We start from the raw sequence: 17,742 nt of genomic DNA on the forward strand, positions 1-17,742 counted from the left end.
GTAAGAGCACCAGTGGAAGGGAGAGCCACTGGTCCTGACAAGAGTGAACCCCCAGTGAACATGGTTGTTGGGGGGAGGGTGTTAAAAGGGGGGAGGATGGGGAGGCGAAGCCCACATAGAAAGGGAGGGGGAGGGGTTAGGGGGATGTTGGCCTGGAAACCAGGGAGGGGGATAACAATCGAAATGTAAATAAGAAATACTCAAGTTAATAAAGAAAAAATTCAAAATAAAAAACCTAACGAACAAGATATGAACACCCCCCCCAAAAAATAAATAAATGTTAGTAAATCATCGACTATAATTAGATTTTACAAATAGTGAAATTATTCATAAATATTTGTAAGAATTAAAGAGTATGGGAAAACCTACATTCTTTTTTTTTTTTTTATTAATTTGAGTATTTCTCATATACATTTCGAGTGTTATTTCCTTTCCCGGTTTCCCGGCAAACATCCCCCTCCCCCCTCCCCTTCCTTATGGGTGTTATCCTCCCAATCGTCCCCCCCTTGCCGCCCTCCCCCCAACAATCTAGTTCACTGGGGTTCAGTCTTAGCAGGACCAAGGGATTCCCCTTCCACTGGTGCTCTTACTAGGATATTCATTGCTACCTATGAGGTCAGAGTCCAGGGTCAGTCCGTGTATAGTCTTTAGGTAGTGGCTTAGTCCCTGGAAGATCTGGTTGCTTGGCATTGTTGTACATATGGGGTCTCAAGCCCCTTCAAGCTCTTCCAGTTCTTTCTCTGATTCCTTCAACGGGGGTCCTATTCTCAATTCAGTGGTTTGCTGCTGGCATACACCTCTGTGTTTGCTGTATTCTGGCTGGGTCTCTCAGGAGACATCTACATCTGGCTCCTGTCGGCCTGCACTTCTTTGCTTCATCCATCTTGTCTAATTGGATGGCTGTATATGTATGGGCCACATGTGGGGCAGGCTCTGAATGGTGTTCCTTCTGTGTCTGTTTTAATCTTTGAGTCTCTATTCCCTGCCAAGGGTATTCTTGTTCCCCTTTTAAAGAAGGAGTGAAGCATTTACATTTTGATCATCCATCTTGAGTTTCATTTGTTCTAGGCATCTAGGGTAATTCAAGCATTTGGGCTAATAGCCACTTATCGATGAGTGCATACCATGTGTGTTTTTCTGTGATTGGGTTACCTCACTCAGGATATTTTCCAGTTCCGACCATTTGCCCACGAATTTCATAAAGTCATTGTTTTTGATAGCTGAGTAATATTCCATTGTGTAGATGTACCACATTTTCTGTATCCATTCCTCTTGTTGAAGGGCATCTGCGTTTTTTCCAGCTTCTGAGTATTATAAATAAGGTTGTGATGAACATAGTGGAGCACGTGTCTTTATGATATGTTGGGGCACATTTTGGGTATATGTCCAAGAGAGGTATAGCTGGATCCTCAGGCACTTCAATGTCCAATTTTCTGAGGAACCTCCAGACTGATTTCCAGAATGGTTGTACCAGTCTGCAATCCCACCAACAATGGAGGAGTGTTCCTCTTTCTCCACATCCTAGCCAGCACTTGTTGTCACCTGAGTTTTTGATCTTGGCCATTCTTACTGGTGTGAGATGAAATCTCTGGGTTGTTTTGATTTGCATTTCCCTTATGACTAAGGATGTTGAACATTTCTTTAGGTGTTTCTCTGCCATCCGGCATTCCTCAGCTGTGAATTCTTTGTTTAGTTCTGAATCCCATTTTTAATAGGGTTATTTGACTCCCTGCGGTATAACTTCTTGAGTTCTTTGTATATTTTGGATATAAGGCCTCTATCTGTTGTAGGATTGGTAAAGATCTTTTCCCAATCTGTTGGTTGCTGTTTTGTCCTAACCACAGTGTCCTTTGCCTTACAGAAGCTTTGCAGTTTTATGAGATACCAATTGTCCATCTTAGAGCATAAGCCATTGGTGTATTGTTCAGGAAATTATTTCCAGTGCCCATTTGTTCCAGATGCTTCCCTAGTTTTTCTTCTATTAGTTTGAGTGTGTCTGGTTTGATGTGGAGGTCCTTAATCCACTTGGACTTAAGCTTTGTACAGGGTGGTAAGCATGGATCGATCTGCATTCTTTTACATGTTGACCTCCAATTGAACCAGCACCATTTGCTGAAAATGCTATCTTTCTTCCATTGGATGGTTTTTGGCTCCTTTGTCAAAAATCAAGTGCCCATAAATGTGTGGGTTCATTTCTGTGTCTTCAATTCTGTTCCATTGGTCTATCTGTCTGTCTCTGTACCAATACCATGCAGTTTTTATCACTATTGCTCTGTAATACTGCTTGAGTTCAGGGATAGTGATTCCCCCTGAAGTTCTTTTATTGTTGAGGATAGTTTTAGCTATCCTGGGTTTTTTGTTATTCCAGATGAATTTGCAAATTGTTCTGTCTAACTATCTGAAGAATTAGATTGATATTTTGATGGGGATTGCATTGAATCTGTAGATCGCTTTTGGTAAAATGGCCATTTTTACTATATTAATCCTGCCAATCCATGAGCATGGGAGATCTTTCCATCTTCTGAGGTCTTCTTCAATTTCTTTCTTCAGAGTCTTGAAGTTCTTATTGTACAGATCTTTTACTTGCTTGGTTAAAGTCACACCGAGGTACTTTATATATTTTGGGTCTGTTATGAAGGGTGTCGTTTCCCTAATTTCATTCATGGATTGTTTCTCTTTAGTATAGAGGAAGGCTACTGATTTGTTTGAGTTAATTTTATACCCAGCCACTTTGCTGAAGGTGTTTATCAGCTTTAGTAGTTCTCTGGTGGAAATTTTGGGATCACTTAAATATACTATCATATCATCTGCAAATAGTGATACTTTGACTTCTTTTTTTTTCCAATCTGGATCCCTTTGATCTCCTTTTGTTGTCTGATTGCTCTGACTAGAACTTCAAGAACTATATTGAATAAGTAGGGAGAGAGTGGGCAGCCTTGTCTAGTCCCTGATTTTAGTGGGATTGCTTCAAGTTTCTCTCCATTTAGTTTAATGTTAGCACCTGGTTTGCTGTATATGGCTTTTACTATGTTTAGGTATGGGCCTTGAATTCCTATTCTTTCCAGGACTTTCATCATGAAGGGGTGTTGAATTTTGTCAAATGCTTTCTCAGCATCTAATGAAATGATCATGTGGTTTTGTTCTTTCAATTTATTTATGTAATGGATTACATTAATGGTTTTCCATATATTAAACCATCCCTGCATGCCTGGGATGAAGCCTACTTGATAATGGTAAATGATTGTGTTGATGTGCTCTTGGATTCGGTTTGCCAGAATTTTATTGAGTCTTTTTGCGTAGATATTCATAAGGGAAATTGGTCTGAAGTTCTCTTTCTTTGTTGGGTCTTTGTTTGGTTTAGGTATAAGGGAAATTGTGGCTTCATAGAAGGAATTCAGTAGTGCTCCATCTGTTTCAATTTTGTGGAATAGTTTGGATAGTATTTGTATGAGGTCTTCTACGAAGGTCTGATAGAATTCTGCACTCAGCCATCTGGACCTGGGCTCTTTTTGGTTGGGAGACCTTTAATGACTGCTTCTATTTCCTTAGGAGTTATAGGGCTGTTTATCTGGTTTATCTGTTCCTGATTTAACTTCCGTTCCTGGTATCTGTCTAGGAAATTGTCAATTTCCTGCAGATTTTCAAGTTTTGTGGAATATAGGCTTTTTTAGTAAGGTCTGATTTTTTTTTTTAATTTCCTCTGATTCTGTAGTTATCTCTCCCTTTTCATTTCTTATTTTGTTAATTTGACACACTCTGTGTGTCCTCTTGTTAGTCTGACTAGGGGTTTATCTATCTTGTTGATTTTCTCAAAGAACCAACTTTTGGTTCTCTTGATTCTTTCTATGGTCCTTTTTGTTTCTACTTGGTTGACTTCAGCTCTGAGTTTGATTATTTCCTGCCTTCTACTCCTCCTGGGTGTATTTGCTTCTTTTTGTTCTAGAGCTTTTAGGTGTGCTGTCAAGCTGCTGACATATGCTCTTTCCTGTTTCTTTCTGCAGGCGCTCAGCGCTATGAGTTTTCCTCTTAGCACAGCTTTCATTGTGTCCCATAAGTTTGGGTATGGTGTACCTTCATTTTCATTAAATTCTAAAAAGTCTTTAATTTCTTTCTTTAATTCTTCCTTGACCAGGTTATCATTGAGTAGAGCATTGTTCAATTTCCTCGTATATGTGGGCATTCTTCCCTTATTGTTATTGAAGACCAGTTTTAGGCCATGGTGGTCCGATGGCATGCATGGGATTATTTCTATCTTTCTGTATCTGTTGAGGCCTGTTTTTTGACCAATTATATGGTCAATTTTGGAGAAAGTACCGTGAGGAGCTGAGAAGAAGGTATAACCTTTTGCTTTAGGATAGAATGTTCTACAAATATCTGTTAAGGCCATTTGGTTCATGACTTCTCTTAGTCTATCTACGACTCTATTTAATTTCTGTTTCCATATCTGTCCATTGATGAGAGTGGGGTGTTGAAGTCTCCTACTATTATTGTGTGAGGTGCAATGTGTGTTTTGAGCTTTAGTAAGGTTTCTTTTACGTATGTAGGTGCCCTTGTATTTGGGGCATAGATATTTAGGATTGAGAATTCATCTTGGTGGATTTTTCCTTTGATGAATATGAAGTGTCCTTCCTTATCTTTTTTTGATGAATTTTAGTTGAAAATTGATTTTATTTGATATTAGAATGGCTACTCCAGCTTGCTTTTTCTGACCATTTGCTTGGAAAGTTGTTTTCCAGCCTTTCACTCTGAGGTAATGTCTTTCTTTGTCTCTGAGGTGTGTTCCCTGTAGGCAGTAGAATGCAGGGTCCCCGTTGCGTATCCAGTTTGTTAATCTATGTCTGTTTATTGGGGAGTTGAGGCCATTGATGTTGAGATATATAAAGGAATAGTGATTATTGCTTCCTGTTATATTCATATTTGGATGTGAGGTTATGTTTGTGTGCTTTTCTTCTCTTTGTTTTGTTGCCAAGACGATTAGTTTCTTGCTTCTTCTAGGGTATAGCTTGCCTCCTTATGTTGGGCTTTACCATTTATTATCCTTTGTAGTGCTGGATTTGTAGAAAGATATTGTGTAAATTTGGTTTTGTCATGGAATATCTTGGTTTCTCCATCTATGTTAATTGAGAGTTTTGCAGGATACAGTAACCTGAGCTGGCATTTGTGTTCTCTTAGGGTCTGTATGACATCTGTCCAGGACCTTATGGCCTTCATAGTTTCTGGCGAGAAGTCTGGTGTGATTCTGTTAGGTCTGCCTTTATATGTTACTTGACCTTTTTCCCTTACTGCTTTTAATATTCTTTCTTTATTTTGTGCGTTTGGTGTTTTGACAATTATGTGACCGGAGGTGTTTCTTTTCTGGTCCAATCTATTTGGAGTTCTGTAGGCTTCTTGTATGTCTATGGGTATCTCTTTTTTTAGGTTAGGGAAGTTTTCTTCTATGATTTTGTTGAAGATATTTACTGGTCCTTTGAGCTGGGAGTCTTCACTCTCTTCTATACCTATTATCCTTAGGTTTGATCTTCTCATTGAGTCCTGGATTTCCTGTATGTTTTGGGCCAGTAGCTTTTTCCGCTTTACATCATCTTTGACAGTTGAGTCAATGATTTCTATAGAATCTTCTGCTCCTGAGATTCTCTCTTCCATATCTTGTATTGTGTTGGTGAAGCTCGTATCTACAGCTCCTTGTCTCTTCTTTTGGTTTTCTATATCCAGGGTTGTTTCCATGTGTTCTTTCTTGATTGCTTCTATTTCTATTTTTAATTCCTTCAACTCTTTGATTGTGTTTTCCTGGAATTCTTTCAGTGATTTTTGTTACTCCTCTCTAAGGGCTCCTACTTGTTTATTTATGATTTCCTGGAATTCTTTCAGGGATTTTTGTGACTCCTCTCTATTGGCTTCTACTTGTTTATTTATGTTTTCCTGGAATTCTTTCAGGGATTTTTGTGATTCCTCTCTGTAGGCTTCTAGTTGTTCTCTAAGGGAGTTCTTCACGTCTTTCTTGAAGTCCTCCAGCATCATGACCAAATATGATTTTGAAACTAGGTCTTGCTTTTCTGGTGTGTTTGGATATTCCGTGTTTGCTTAGGTGGGATAATTGGGCTCCGACGATGCCAGGTAGTCTTTGTTTCTGTTGCTTTGTTTCCTGCGCTTGCCTCTCGCCATCAGATTGTCTCTAGTGTTACTTTGTTCTGTTATTTCTGACAGTGGCTAGACTGTCCTATAAGCCTGTGTGTCTGGAGTGCTGTAGACCTGTTTTCCTGTTTTCTTTCAGCCAGTTATGGGGACAGAGTGTTCTGCTTTCGGGCGTGTAGTTTTTCCTCTCTACAGGTCTTCAGCTGTTCCTGTGGGCCTGTGTCTGGTGTTCACCAGGCAGGTCACTTGCAGCAGAACAGTTGGTCTTACCTGTGGTCCCGAGGCTCAAGTTTGCTTGCGGGGTGCTGCCTATGAGCTCTCCACGGTGGCAGCAACCAGGAAGATCTGCGCTGCCCTTTCTGGGCCCTCCGTGCACCAGGGTTCCAGATGGCGTTTGGTGTTTTCCTCTGGCGTCAGAATGTGTGCAGAGTGCAGTCTCTTCTGGTTTCCCAGGCGTGTCTGCCTCTCTGAAGGTTTAGCTCTCCCTCCCACAGGATTTGGGTGCAGAGAACTGTTTATCCGGTCTGTCCCTTCAGGTTCTGGAGGTGTCTCAGGCGCAGAGATCCTGCCACTCCTGGGCCCTCCCCCACGGGAAACCAGAGGCCATATACAGTTTCCTCTTGGGCCAGGGATGTGGGCAGGGGTGGGCAGTGTTGGTGGTCTCTTCTGCTCTGCAGCCTCAGGAGTGCCCACCTGACCAGGCGGTGAGGTCTCTCTCCCACAGGGTCTGGGAGCAGAGACAACACCTACATTCTTATTGATAAATTATATACATGATGTCATAGAGGTAGATGAATATAGATGATGTAGATATTAATGTTTATGATGAAAAGATGAATAATAAATTGAGTAATTTCACTTACATGTTACTACTCTTGATAGTTCCAGTAGAGATACATGCTTCCTCAAAATAATAATACCTACAGAATATTACCTCCCATAACCTTTTTATTTCTATTAATAGACATACTGGAAAACATAAACAACCATGAATATTTAAAGAGCTAAATTATTTATGACTCCACTTAAGAAATATATCAAAAAAAGTCAGAATTCCTTTCACAATCATAGGAAAACACTGTATAGGGAAGGAATAAAGCCCTCCTCAAAAAACCCAATATATGAAGAGAATCTTGGAGGAGTTTGGAGAATAGAAAAAAAGATCAAAGGTTTTGTAGTCAAAACACCAAATAAACAAAACAAAGAAAGAATTAAAAGCATTAAGTGAAAAAGGTCAAGTAAAATATAAAGGCAGACATATCAGAATTATGCCAGACTTCTCAACAGAGACTATGAAAGCTAGAAGATGATGGACAGATGTCAAGATATCATACCTAGCCTAAGAGAACACAAATGCCAGCATAGGCTACTAAATCCAGCAAAACTCACAATTACAGTAGATGGAGAAACTAAGATATTCCATGACAAAACCAAATTTATACAATATCTTTCCATAATCACAGCCCTACAAATTATAATAGAAGGAAAACTCTAACACAAGGAAGGAAACTACACCCTAGGAAATGCTAGAAAGTAATCTTCTTTCAACAAACACAAAAGAAGACAGCTATACAAACATCAAACCACCTCTAAAAACATAAATAGCAGAGAAGAACAATCACTATTCCTTAATATCTCTTAACATCAATGGACTCAATTCTCCAATAAAAAAGACATGGACAAAGTGTTTGGGTACATAAACAGAATCCAGCATTTTGCTGCATACAGGAAACTCAATTCAGTCACAAATAAAAACACTGCCTCAGAGAAAAAGACTGGAAAAAAAATTTCCAAGCAAAAGGTCCCAAAAAACAAGGTGGAGTAGCCATTCTACTATAGAAGAAAATCAACTTTCAACCAAAAGGAGTCAAAAAAGATAAGGAAGAACACTTTATAATCATCAAAGGAAAAATCTACCAAGATGAAATCTCATTTCTGAACATCTATGCTCTAAATGCAATGGCACCCACATTCATAAAAGAAACTTTACTAAAGCTCAAAGCGTACATAGTACCACACACAGTAATAGTAAGAGACTACAATGCCCAATCTCATCAATGAACAGATCATGGAAACGGAAACTCAAAAGAAATAAAGTGATACTAACAACAGTTCTGAACCAAATGGATAAAACAGATATCTATAGAATATTTCATCCTAAAACAAAAGGATATACCTCCTTCTCAACAACTAATGGCACCTTCTCAAAAATAGACCATATAATCAGTCACAAAATAGACCTCAACAAATAACAGAGGATTGAAATAATCCCATGCATCCTATCAGATCAACATGGACTGAGCCGGTCATCAATAACAAAAATGTGAGAAACCCACATACACATTGAACAATGCTCTATTCAGTTACAAGTTTGTCAAGGAAGAAATATAAAAAGAAATTAGAAAGTTTTTAGAATTCATAGAAAATAAAGGCACAGCATATCCAAACTTATGGGATACAATGAAAGCAGTACTAAGAAGAAAACTCATAGTTCTGAGTGCCTCCAAAAAGAAACTGGAGAAAGCATACACAACCAGCTTGACAGCAAATCTGAAAGCTCAAAACCTAAAAGAAGCAAATTCACCCAAAAGGAGTACACAATAGGAAACAATCAAACTCAGAGCTGAAATCAACCAAGTAGAAACAACAAAAACTATACAAAAAATCAAAATCAAAAACAAACAAACAAAAAAACAGAACCTGGTTCAGAAAATGAACAAGATAGATAAAGCCTTAGCCAGTCTAAACAGAGTGCAGAGGGACAATATCCAAATTAACAAAATCAGATATCAAAAGCGAGGCATAAAAGCAGAAACTGAGGACATTCAAAAAATCATCACATCCTACTACAATAGCCTCTTCCCATCAAAACTGGAAAATCTGGATGAAATGGACAAATTTTTAGACAGATACCAGGTTTCAAAGTTAAATCACGATAAAAAAATAATCTAAAAAGTCCCATAAGCCCTAAAGAAATAGAAGCAAATGTTAAAATTCTCCCAACCAAAAAAGTCTCAGAACCAGATAGGCAAGATGGGTTTAGGGAAGAATCCTATCAGATTTTCAAACAAGACCTAATACCAATACTCTTTTAATTACTACACAAAATAGAAGCAAAAGAAACCCTACCCAATTTGTTCTTAGAAGCCACAATTATGCTTATACCTACAACATACAAAGACACAACAACAACAAAAAAAACTTCATCTCAATTTCTTTTATAAATAACAATGCAAAGATATTCAAAATTTTCACACACAAAATCCAAGAACATATCAAAACAAACATTCACCATGACCAAATAGGCTTCATCCCATGAATGCAGGGATGTGAAATTCATTATATAAACAAACTCAATGAAAAATCCATATGATCATCACATAAGATGTTGAGAAAGCATTTGACAATATTCAACACCCTTAAGATAAAAGTCTTGGATAATCAGGAATTCAAGGCCATATCTAAACATAATAATAGCAGTACACAGCAAAGCAATAACCAAAGTCAAACTAAATGGAAAGAAACTTGAAACAATCCCACTAAACTCAGGGACGGGACAAGGCTGCCCACTCTCTCCCTACCTATGTGACATAGTCCTTGAAGTCTTGGCCACAATTAGACAACAAAAGCAGTTGAAAAAGCTAGTACATTTTCTGTGTCCATTCCTCTGTTGAAGGACATCTGGGTTCTTTCCAGTTCCTAGCTATTATAAGCCTAAATAAGGCTCCTATGAACATTGTGGAGCATGCATTCTTGTTATATGTTGGGTCATCTTTTGGGTGTACTCCCAGAAGTAATGTAGCTAGGTCCTGAGGTAGTAATATGTGCATTATTCTGGGGAGCCAACAAACTGATTTCCAGAATTGCTGTACTACCATGCAATCCCACCAAAAAGGGAGGAGTTTTCCTCTTTCCTCACATCCTTGCCAGCATTTGTTGTCACCAGATCTTAGCCATTCTGACTGCTATGAGGTGGAATCTCAGGGTAATTTGATTTGCACTTCTTGTATGACTATGGATGTTGAAAATTTCTTTAAGTATTGCTCAGCTATTTGATATTACACAGCTGAGATTCTTTGTTTAGCTCTGGACTCCATTTTTCGTTAGGGTTATTTGGCTCTTTGGAGTCTAATTTCTTGAGTTCTTTGTATATATTAGATATTAGCCCTCTAACAGAAGTAGGATTGGTAAAGACCCTTCCACAATCTTTTGGTTGCTGTTTAGTCCTAATGACAGTGTCCTTCGCCTTACAGAAGCTTTGCAGTTTTATGAGGTACCATTTATCGATTCTTGATCTTAGAGCATAAGCCATTGGTGTTCTGTTCAGGAAATTTTCCCCAGTGCCTATGTGTTCAAGTCTCTTCCCCAAATTTTCTTCTATTCGTTTGAGTGTATCTAGTTTTATGTGGAGGTCTTTCATCCACTTGGACTTAAGCTTTGTATAGGGCAATAAGAGTGGTTTAATTTGAATCTTCCACAAGATGACCTCCAGTTAGACCAGCATCATTTGTTGAAAATGTCATCTTTTTTCCACAAAGATGGTTTTAGTTCCTTTGTCAAAGATCAAGTGAGCATAGGTATGTGGGTTGATGTCTGGATCTTCCAATGATCTACCTGCCTGTTTCTGCACCAATACCATATATTTTTTAGCACTATTGTTCTGTAATACTGCTTGAGGTCAGGGATTGTGATTACCCCAGAAGTGCTTTTATTGTTGAAGATAGTTTTCCCTACCCTGGGTCTTTTGTTATTCCAAATGTACTTGCAAATTGCTCTTTCTAACTCTATGAAGAATTGGGTTGGAATTTTGATGGGGATTCCATTGAATCTGTAGATCGCTTTTGGCAAAATGACCAATTTAATTATATTAATCCTGTCAATCCATGAGCATGGAAGATCTTGCCACCTTCTGAGATCTTCATCAGTTTCTTTCTTCTGAGACTTGAAGTTCTTGTCATAGAGATATTTCACTTGCTTGGTTAGGGTCACAAGAAGGTATTTTAGGTTGTTTGTAACTATTGTGAAAGGTGTCATTTGCCTAATTTTTTTCTTAGCCTGTATATCTTTTAAGTAGAGGAAGGCTACTGATTTGTTTGAGTTAATTTTCTAATCAGCAAATTTGCTGAAATTTTTATCAGGCTTAGTAGTTCTCTGGTGGATCTTTTGGAGTCACTTAAATATACTATCATATCATCTGCAAATAGTGATATTTTGACTTACACCTTTCCAAATTGTATCCCTGACCTCTTTTTGTTGTCTTATTGCTCTGGCTAGGACTTTTAGTACTGTATTGAATAAATATGGAGGGAGTGGGCAGCCTTTTCTACTTCCTGAATTTTAGTTGGATTGCTTCAAGTTTCCCTCCATTTAGTTTGATGTTGTCTAGTGGTTTGCTATATATTGCTTTTACTATGATTAGGAATGGGCCTTGAATTCCTGATCTTTCCAAGACATTTAACATGAAGAAGTGTTGACTTTTGTCAAATGCTTTCTCAACATCTAATAAGATGATCCTGTATTTTTTTTCTTTGAGTTTCTTTATATAGTGGATTACATTGATGGATTGCCTATATTGAACCATCCCTGAATCCCTGGGATACTATATGAAGTAATATAAAATGATTTTTTCACATTGCATATTGATCTTGTGATGTATATATTATTATTAGCCTTTAAATTTCTAATATAACACTATAAAATTCATGTTTTGAAAAATACTCAGCAGAGGTACATTCCTGGTTCTTTACATCTTCACTCTATGATTAGAATAGGTAATTTAAATTCAATAGCCCAAGCAGTACTATATATGTGCCAGTTTGAATCCAACAGCATGGCTGCTTTGGAGATTATATCCAAAGACCTAGGTCTTTGTAACCTGGGTGGAATGCAGGCACAATCTTAATTATAGTATGATCAGGGTTTCATACACACTGTTAATATCAAACAACAAAAGTAAGGTTAATTTATAGATGCAAGCAGCCATGTTTGAAAGTGACAAAGTGATTAATTAAAGAAAGATTTTAAAGAATGTGTCACAGATGGAATGAGTTAAACTCTAAAGAGAACCCACAAGAAAGAGAGGTAGTGTGTGTGTGTGTGTGTGTGTGTCTGTGTTGTGTGTGTGTGTGTCTGTGTTGTGTGTGTGTGTCTGTGTTGTGTGTGTGTGTGTCTGTGTTGTGTGTGTGTGTGTGTGAGAGAGAGAGAGAGTGAGAGAGAGAGAGAGAGAGAGAGAGAGAGAGAGAAGGAGGAGGAGGAGGAAGAGGAGGAAGAGGAGGAGGAGGAGGAATTCTTACCAGAACAATGTTCCAGAGTCAGGTTACAGGTAAAGACAGAAGACGCCATAGAATGCTGCCAGAGGTTAGAATTGACTGCCCGAGTTAGTTCAAGAACAAAGCAGAGAAATTCAATGTGAACTAAGACAAGTCAGTTTGAGTTAATAAGCCTCAAGAAGAGTTTTGAGCTGAACTATCCAAAAATAGTTCAGAAAAAACTTGAAAGAGGTAGCTTATTCACAGTAAGTCTTTCAAGAACTGAGACATTCTGGGCCTGACTTGAAAGACAGAGGCTAGAATCTGATGTCTGCAAGATCCAGGATTACAGAAGATTAGATTTTATGGAAGTTAGAAACTTTCTGACCTAGGTCTGAGGAGAGTTAGAGCATAGAAGGAATTGGTCTGAGAACTGCCCAAAACATGAATTTGCACAGCTTGCATACAACTCTCATCTCAAGCCTTCATCACAGGAAATAAAATTACTTTTACAATATGCATTGATTACAGGAAATTACTCAGTTATAAAGGTCATAATGTTACGATTAATATTTTCATAAAACTTATGATATGTTACGTTATTTGGCTCCAGAACAGTAAATTTCAGTTTTGTTTTCAGTATGAGAAATTTCAGGAGAATCCTGAGGAGATTTTTGGTGAAATGGACATTTTGTATCTAGACTATATAAATGCTTAATACTGGGAAACAAACACATTTGTATCCTTAGAGGCAGGTTACACAAGCCAGCACCAATGACAACCTATCAAATATCCATTGCATATAACCAGGCTTATATTTCAAATATTTTAGATATTACTTCCCACTGGAAGCTAAGCATCCACTATATGAGCTATTTGGTAGGATTTCATCTTCAAATATCACATTTTTTTCAATTCTTATGGGCATCAAAGAACAAAATGCATTTAATTTTTGTTCAAAGCTCTTAAGAGTTCAAAATTGTTCAAAAGTCCAACACAAATATGCCTTCTGAGACTCAAGGTAAAGCCTTAAACATATGATTTATAAGAAAAGTCCTTTGGAGAGAAAAAACATATACTTCTACTCATTTCAAATAGGGAGACAACAGTCCAAAATATAAACACAAAGTCCGAATTTGTGAAACTCTTAAGATATATTTGCCACATGAAGGATTATGGGTCAGGGGATTTTTTTTTGAAGAGAAATGGCTCAAATACAACTGTATCTCATCATCCACACAAGAAAAGTGAGTGACAGCTCACAATGCTGGAAAACTGGAGAAAACTGTAGAGCCTTCAGGCAGCTAAATAGGCCTTTGCAAGGTTTCAGTTCTTCTATGCCTCTCAGAGGCAGCTTGGCCAGTTTCTGCTTTCTCCAGGCTCTGGTCTTCTGAATCTTTGCAAGTTTTCTTGTATGAGAGTAATTATCAGAAGCTTGGGTGTTTACACTAAGGAAGAAGAAGCTTAGTGAATCTGGTCAATTTCAGGGACTTAATCTATTTTTAGTTGTATATCTTTCTGCTTAAAGAGCTTCTATGCAGGATGTAAGGATTTAACCTTGAAGGAAATTGTTACAGAAAACTCTGGGTTGTGAGCTATTGATCAGCTGTTATATATTGATAGTATACAATAAGAAATAGATAATACATTGTCCCAAAGAAATATTGGAAATTGACAAAGGAAGAACAAAACCAACATTAGACCAAAAACTCCATGAGGCAAACATTAAATAGAGGATCTCAATTTAGCCCTGAGAGTAAGTGGAAAAAATATTAATTTTAAGTTCTTGAAAAGCCTTGTGTTCTTGTACTTTGTAGTATATAACTTAACTGCTCCTTCAGCCTCCAAATCTTCAAAGAGAATATTCTTACCAAAGATCCAAAAGCTTGGTGTCTTCATAGAACACAGGTTTCATCTCATGTGGTCATACATCATCCCTTCAGGATTTGGCTTTATAAAACTTCATCTTTTCATACATGCTTGGCTTACCAGGACTTCCTTTGAATTCACAGTGAAAATGTTTTGAACCTCTAATGGTTACATTCTAGATACCTGCAAAATTAGCATAAGCAGAAGATACTAAATTCTGTCTTATTTGGGGTACATGTGTGACTGTTGAACCATGTGTATAACAATCTCTGTGTGACAGAATTTAGGGATGTATATCGCTAAATTGGAGAGTAACAGGCCAATGGTCAGCAGCCTGTCTTTGACCTATTCCTCACTTGAAACTTAAAAAATCCCTACCCTTATGACTCAGTATTAGTAGCCAAGTGATAATTACCACCACAGTGTACTTTTCCACTAGCTTTCTGTGCACATGCTTCAAACACCCTATAAAAGTCCACCTTTCCACTCAGCTTTTTACACTCCCTGTTCCCATCCACAGGTAGGTGCAGTTCTGTGTTGTGCTTTTCCACAGAGTTATCTGTATTTTGATGCTAATTCCACTGCCTGAAGGATGGCTGTCTAGTCACTACTCAGGACTCAGATGACTTCACTAGAACCTTCTCCTCATTTAATTTTTAAAATACATGTACGTCCAATACAGGATAAAATGAGGCCAATCATTGGATAAGAAGGAAGGATGGGTGGGAGAAAAGTTTGAGGGAAGAGGAGAAGGGAGAAAGAGAGAGGAGAGAGGCTGTGGTGGAGAGAACACAGAACATGGAGGCTGAAATTAAGATTACACTCTGTACCTTTATAGGTTGTTATGGATGTTCTTACTGGACGAGTGTATACAGGGCTTTGTATGTTTAGGTGGGCAATTATATCTTATCAATTGGATCGATTAGTGGTTATTGTGTTGTGTGCTCTTGTAGCAGATTTAAGTGTAAGAGAGTGTACGGCGGCTAGTCTGGGCCACCAGGGAATTAGGATGTGTGTTTCTGGCATGAAAACTTGCCTTGGAAACTAGATAAGTAGAGAGATTGCTGCCAGGCTCAGAGAGAGGCCTTCAGCAGTGTGATGTGGGATTGAGCAAAGTGGGTGAGAGGCTTTGGTGACTGAAACTTAAGACATCTAGGAGATATCTTGGGACACTTCTGTGCCGAAACTAGAGCAGGTAAAAAGACTGATTTATTTTTTATAATTGTACAACAGTTCTGTGTTTCTTTCCAATAAAATTCTTATATTCAATTTGTTGTATGGTATGACTTTATTATTCTTTGTTTCCCTACTTTCAAGATACCTTGTACCAGAAAAAAAATTTCACAAATGACCCTATGACTTGTATTTCTAATACTAGCTGAATAAGTTTCTCAACCATGATTTCAGGTGTTTGTATTTACAGTAGATAATAATTAACACAGAGACATATGATGTGTCTGCATGCAGGGGGTAAGATTGTGGAATGCTCAGCTCTATGGAGAAATGTGCACATATTTAGAACTCCTATTTCCAACTCATGGATACTTGTAGAAAGAGTGACAGAGATAGAAGCTGTCGATGATTATAAGAAAAGAGTTTCACAGTCAAAGACAGTTGTGCATATGAGCTCACACTGGTTGACACAGAATACACAATATTGGTACCAGGTAGATCAAATCTCATCATGGTGGGAGTTTCTCATGAGATGCTATCCATATCCATGGAAATATAAGCAACTGTTATCTTCTTGCAAAAGAATGGGAATGAGAGTTTTCTGTAAAAATATATTCCTAATATGTCTAGCATAATACAGTGAAAGACTACACATCTAAGAATATTTGGGCCACCCAGAATAGCCTTGGTAAACTTAATTAAAACAAGAAGATTTGCAAGGGTGAGTATGGTCAAAAAATGGAGGATATAATTGTCAAAATTTTGTGAAATTAAAATCAGAAAAATTTAAAAGCAGCAGTGAGGGGAGACTGATTTGCATGATTCAGAATTCTTTTCATTTTCTGGTTCTTTCTAATCCCACCAGGAAGAGGGAATAATCATGGGATGTATGAACATATAATTTTACTGTTTACTATTAGTTAAAATATAGGAAACCACATTAGGATCCAAAGAAATCATGCTAAAAAGGAAACACTTCTACCAAAGAGATAGGACAAAAGTTTGGGAGAACTGGACATATTCTCATGATTAAAATTTTAACTTTTATTTTCCCATGTAATTCCTGAAGTATGAATAAAGAAATTGCTTGAAAAATTATTTATAAATAATGTTTTACAACATTTATCATTACGGAAGACCAAATGAGAACAGCAATAATGCATCAATTTATTTTCTTACTAACAAAGTGCTGATTCGCTCTATGCTATACCTTCTTGTCCATACCTCTACATGCAATTCTGGATTTGCACTCCGTTCCCTGAGTCACAGCTCTGCCTACCTCCCAGGAGTCCTGCTGCCATCCAGTACATCTGTGGGTGGGGATGGTGTTAGCAATTACCATTCATAAATTCTCCCACTTGCTATGCCATCATCAAGCCCAGCCTCTGTGACATCTGCTCTGTACCCCCTTTGCTCTATTTTTCTATCAGCACCTCTAACTTCAAACCTAGATCTGCACTTATTCCCATGGACCTATCCCTGCTGCCTTCCTGAATGCATGTTTCCACACTGGACAATCATTTCTAACTACTTCCCTGAAGGCCTGCTCCTACCCAGGACAAAGAGAGACCTATGATCATTAGGGAAGATCAACTCTGCCTGCAGCCCCAGGGCCCTAAATCCACCAAGGATTACCTGGCCAGCCAAGCCGAGAGAGAGAGAGAGAGAGAGAGAGAGAGAGAGAGAGAGAGAGAGAGAGAGAATATGCCTGGGCAACATGAAACCATCAGAATCCAGCTTTCGTATTATAGCAAGTCCTGGATATCCTAATACATATGAAGAGCAAGGCAATGACTCCAAATGTCATTTTATGAAGATGATAGAGTCTTTTAAAGAGGAAAAAAATCCATTAGAGAAATTTTAAAAATAAAATCAAACATGTGAAGGAAATGAATAAAACTGTTCAAAACTTGAAAATAAAAATATAAGGAAAAAAAAAACAAAACAAAACAAATGGAAACAACCCTGTAGATGGAAAGAGAATAGAAACTACAAACACAAGGCTCACCAACAAGAAATGGAAGAAAGAATCTCAGGCATGGAAGTTGCAGTAGAAGAAATTGATACACTGGTCTAAGAATATGTGAAATCTAAAAAGTTTCTGATACAAAACATCCAGGAATTTTGGCATATTATGAAAAACCTAAAAATAATAGGAATAGAAGATGATTTTTCAGATCAAAGACTCAGAAAAGACCTTTAAAAAATCATAGAAGAAAATTTTCCTAACCAAAGAAATCAAATTGTTGTAAATATACAGGAAGTTTACAGACCACCACATATTGGACCAGAACTGAAAATGCTTCTCCCACATAAGAAT

The sequence above is a fragment of the Rattus norvegicus genome, chromosome 3 (assembly GCF_021556685.1).
Source record: "Rattus norvegicus strain SHRSP/BbbUtx chromosome 3, alternate assembly SHRSP_T2T, whole genome shotgun sequence".
Classification (NCBI taxonomy): domain Eukaryota; kingdom Metazoa; phylum Chordata; class Mammalia; order Rodentia; family Muridae; genus Rattus; species Rattus norvegicus.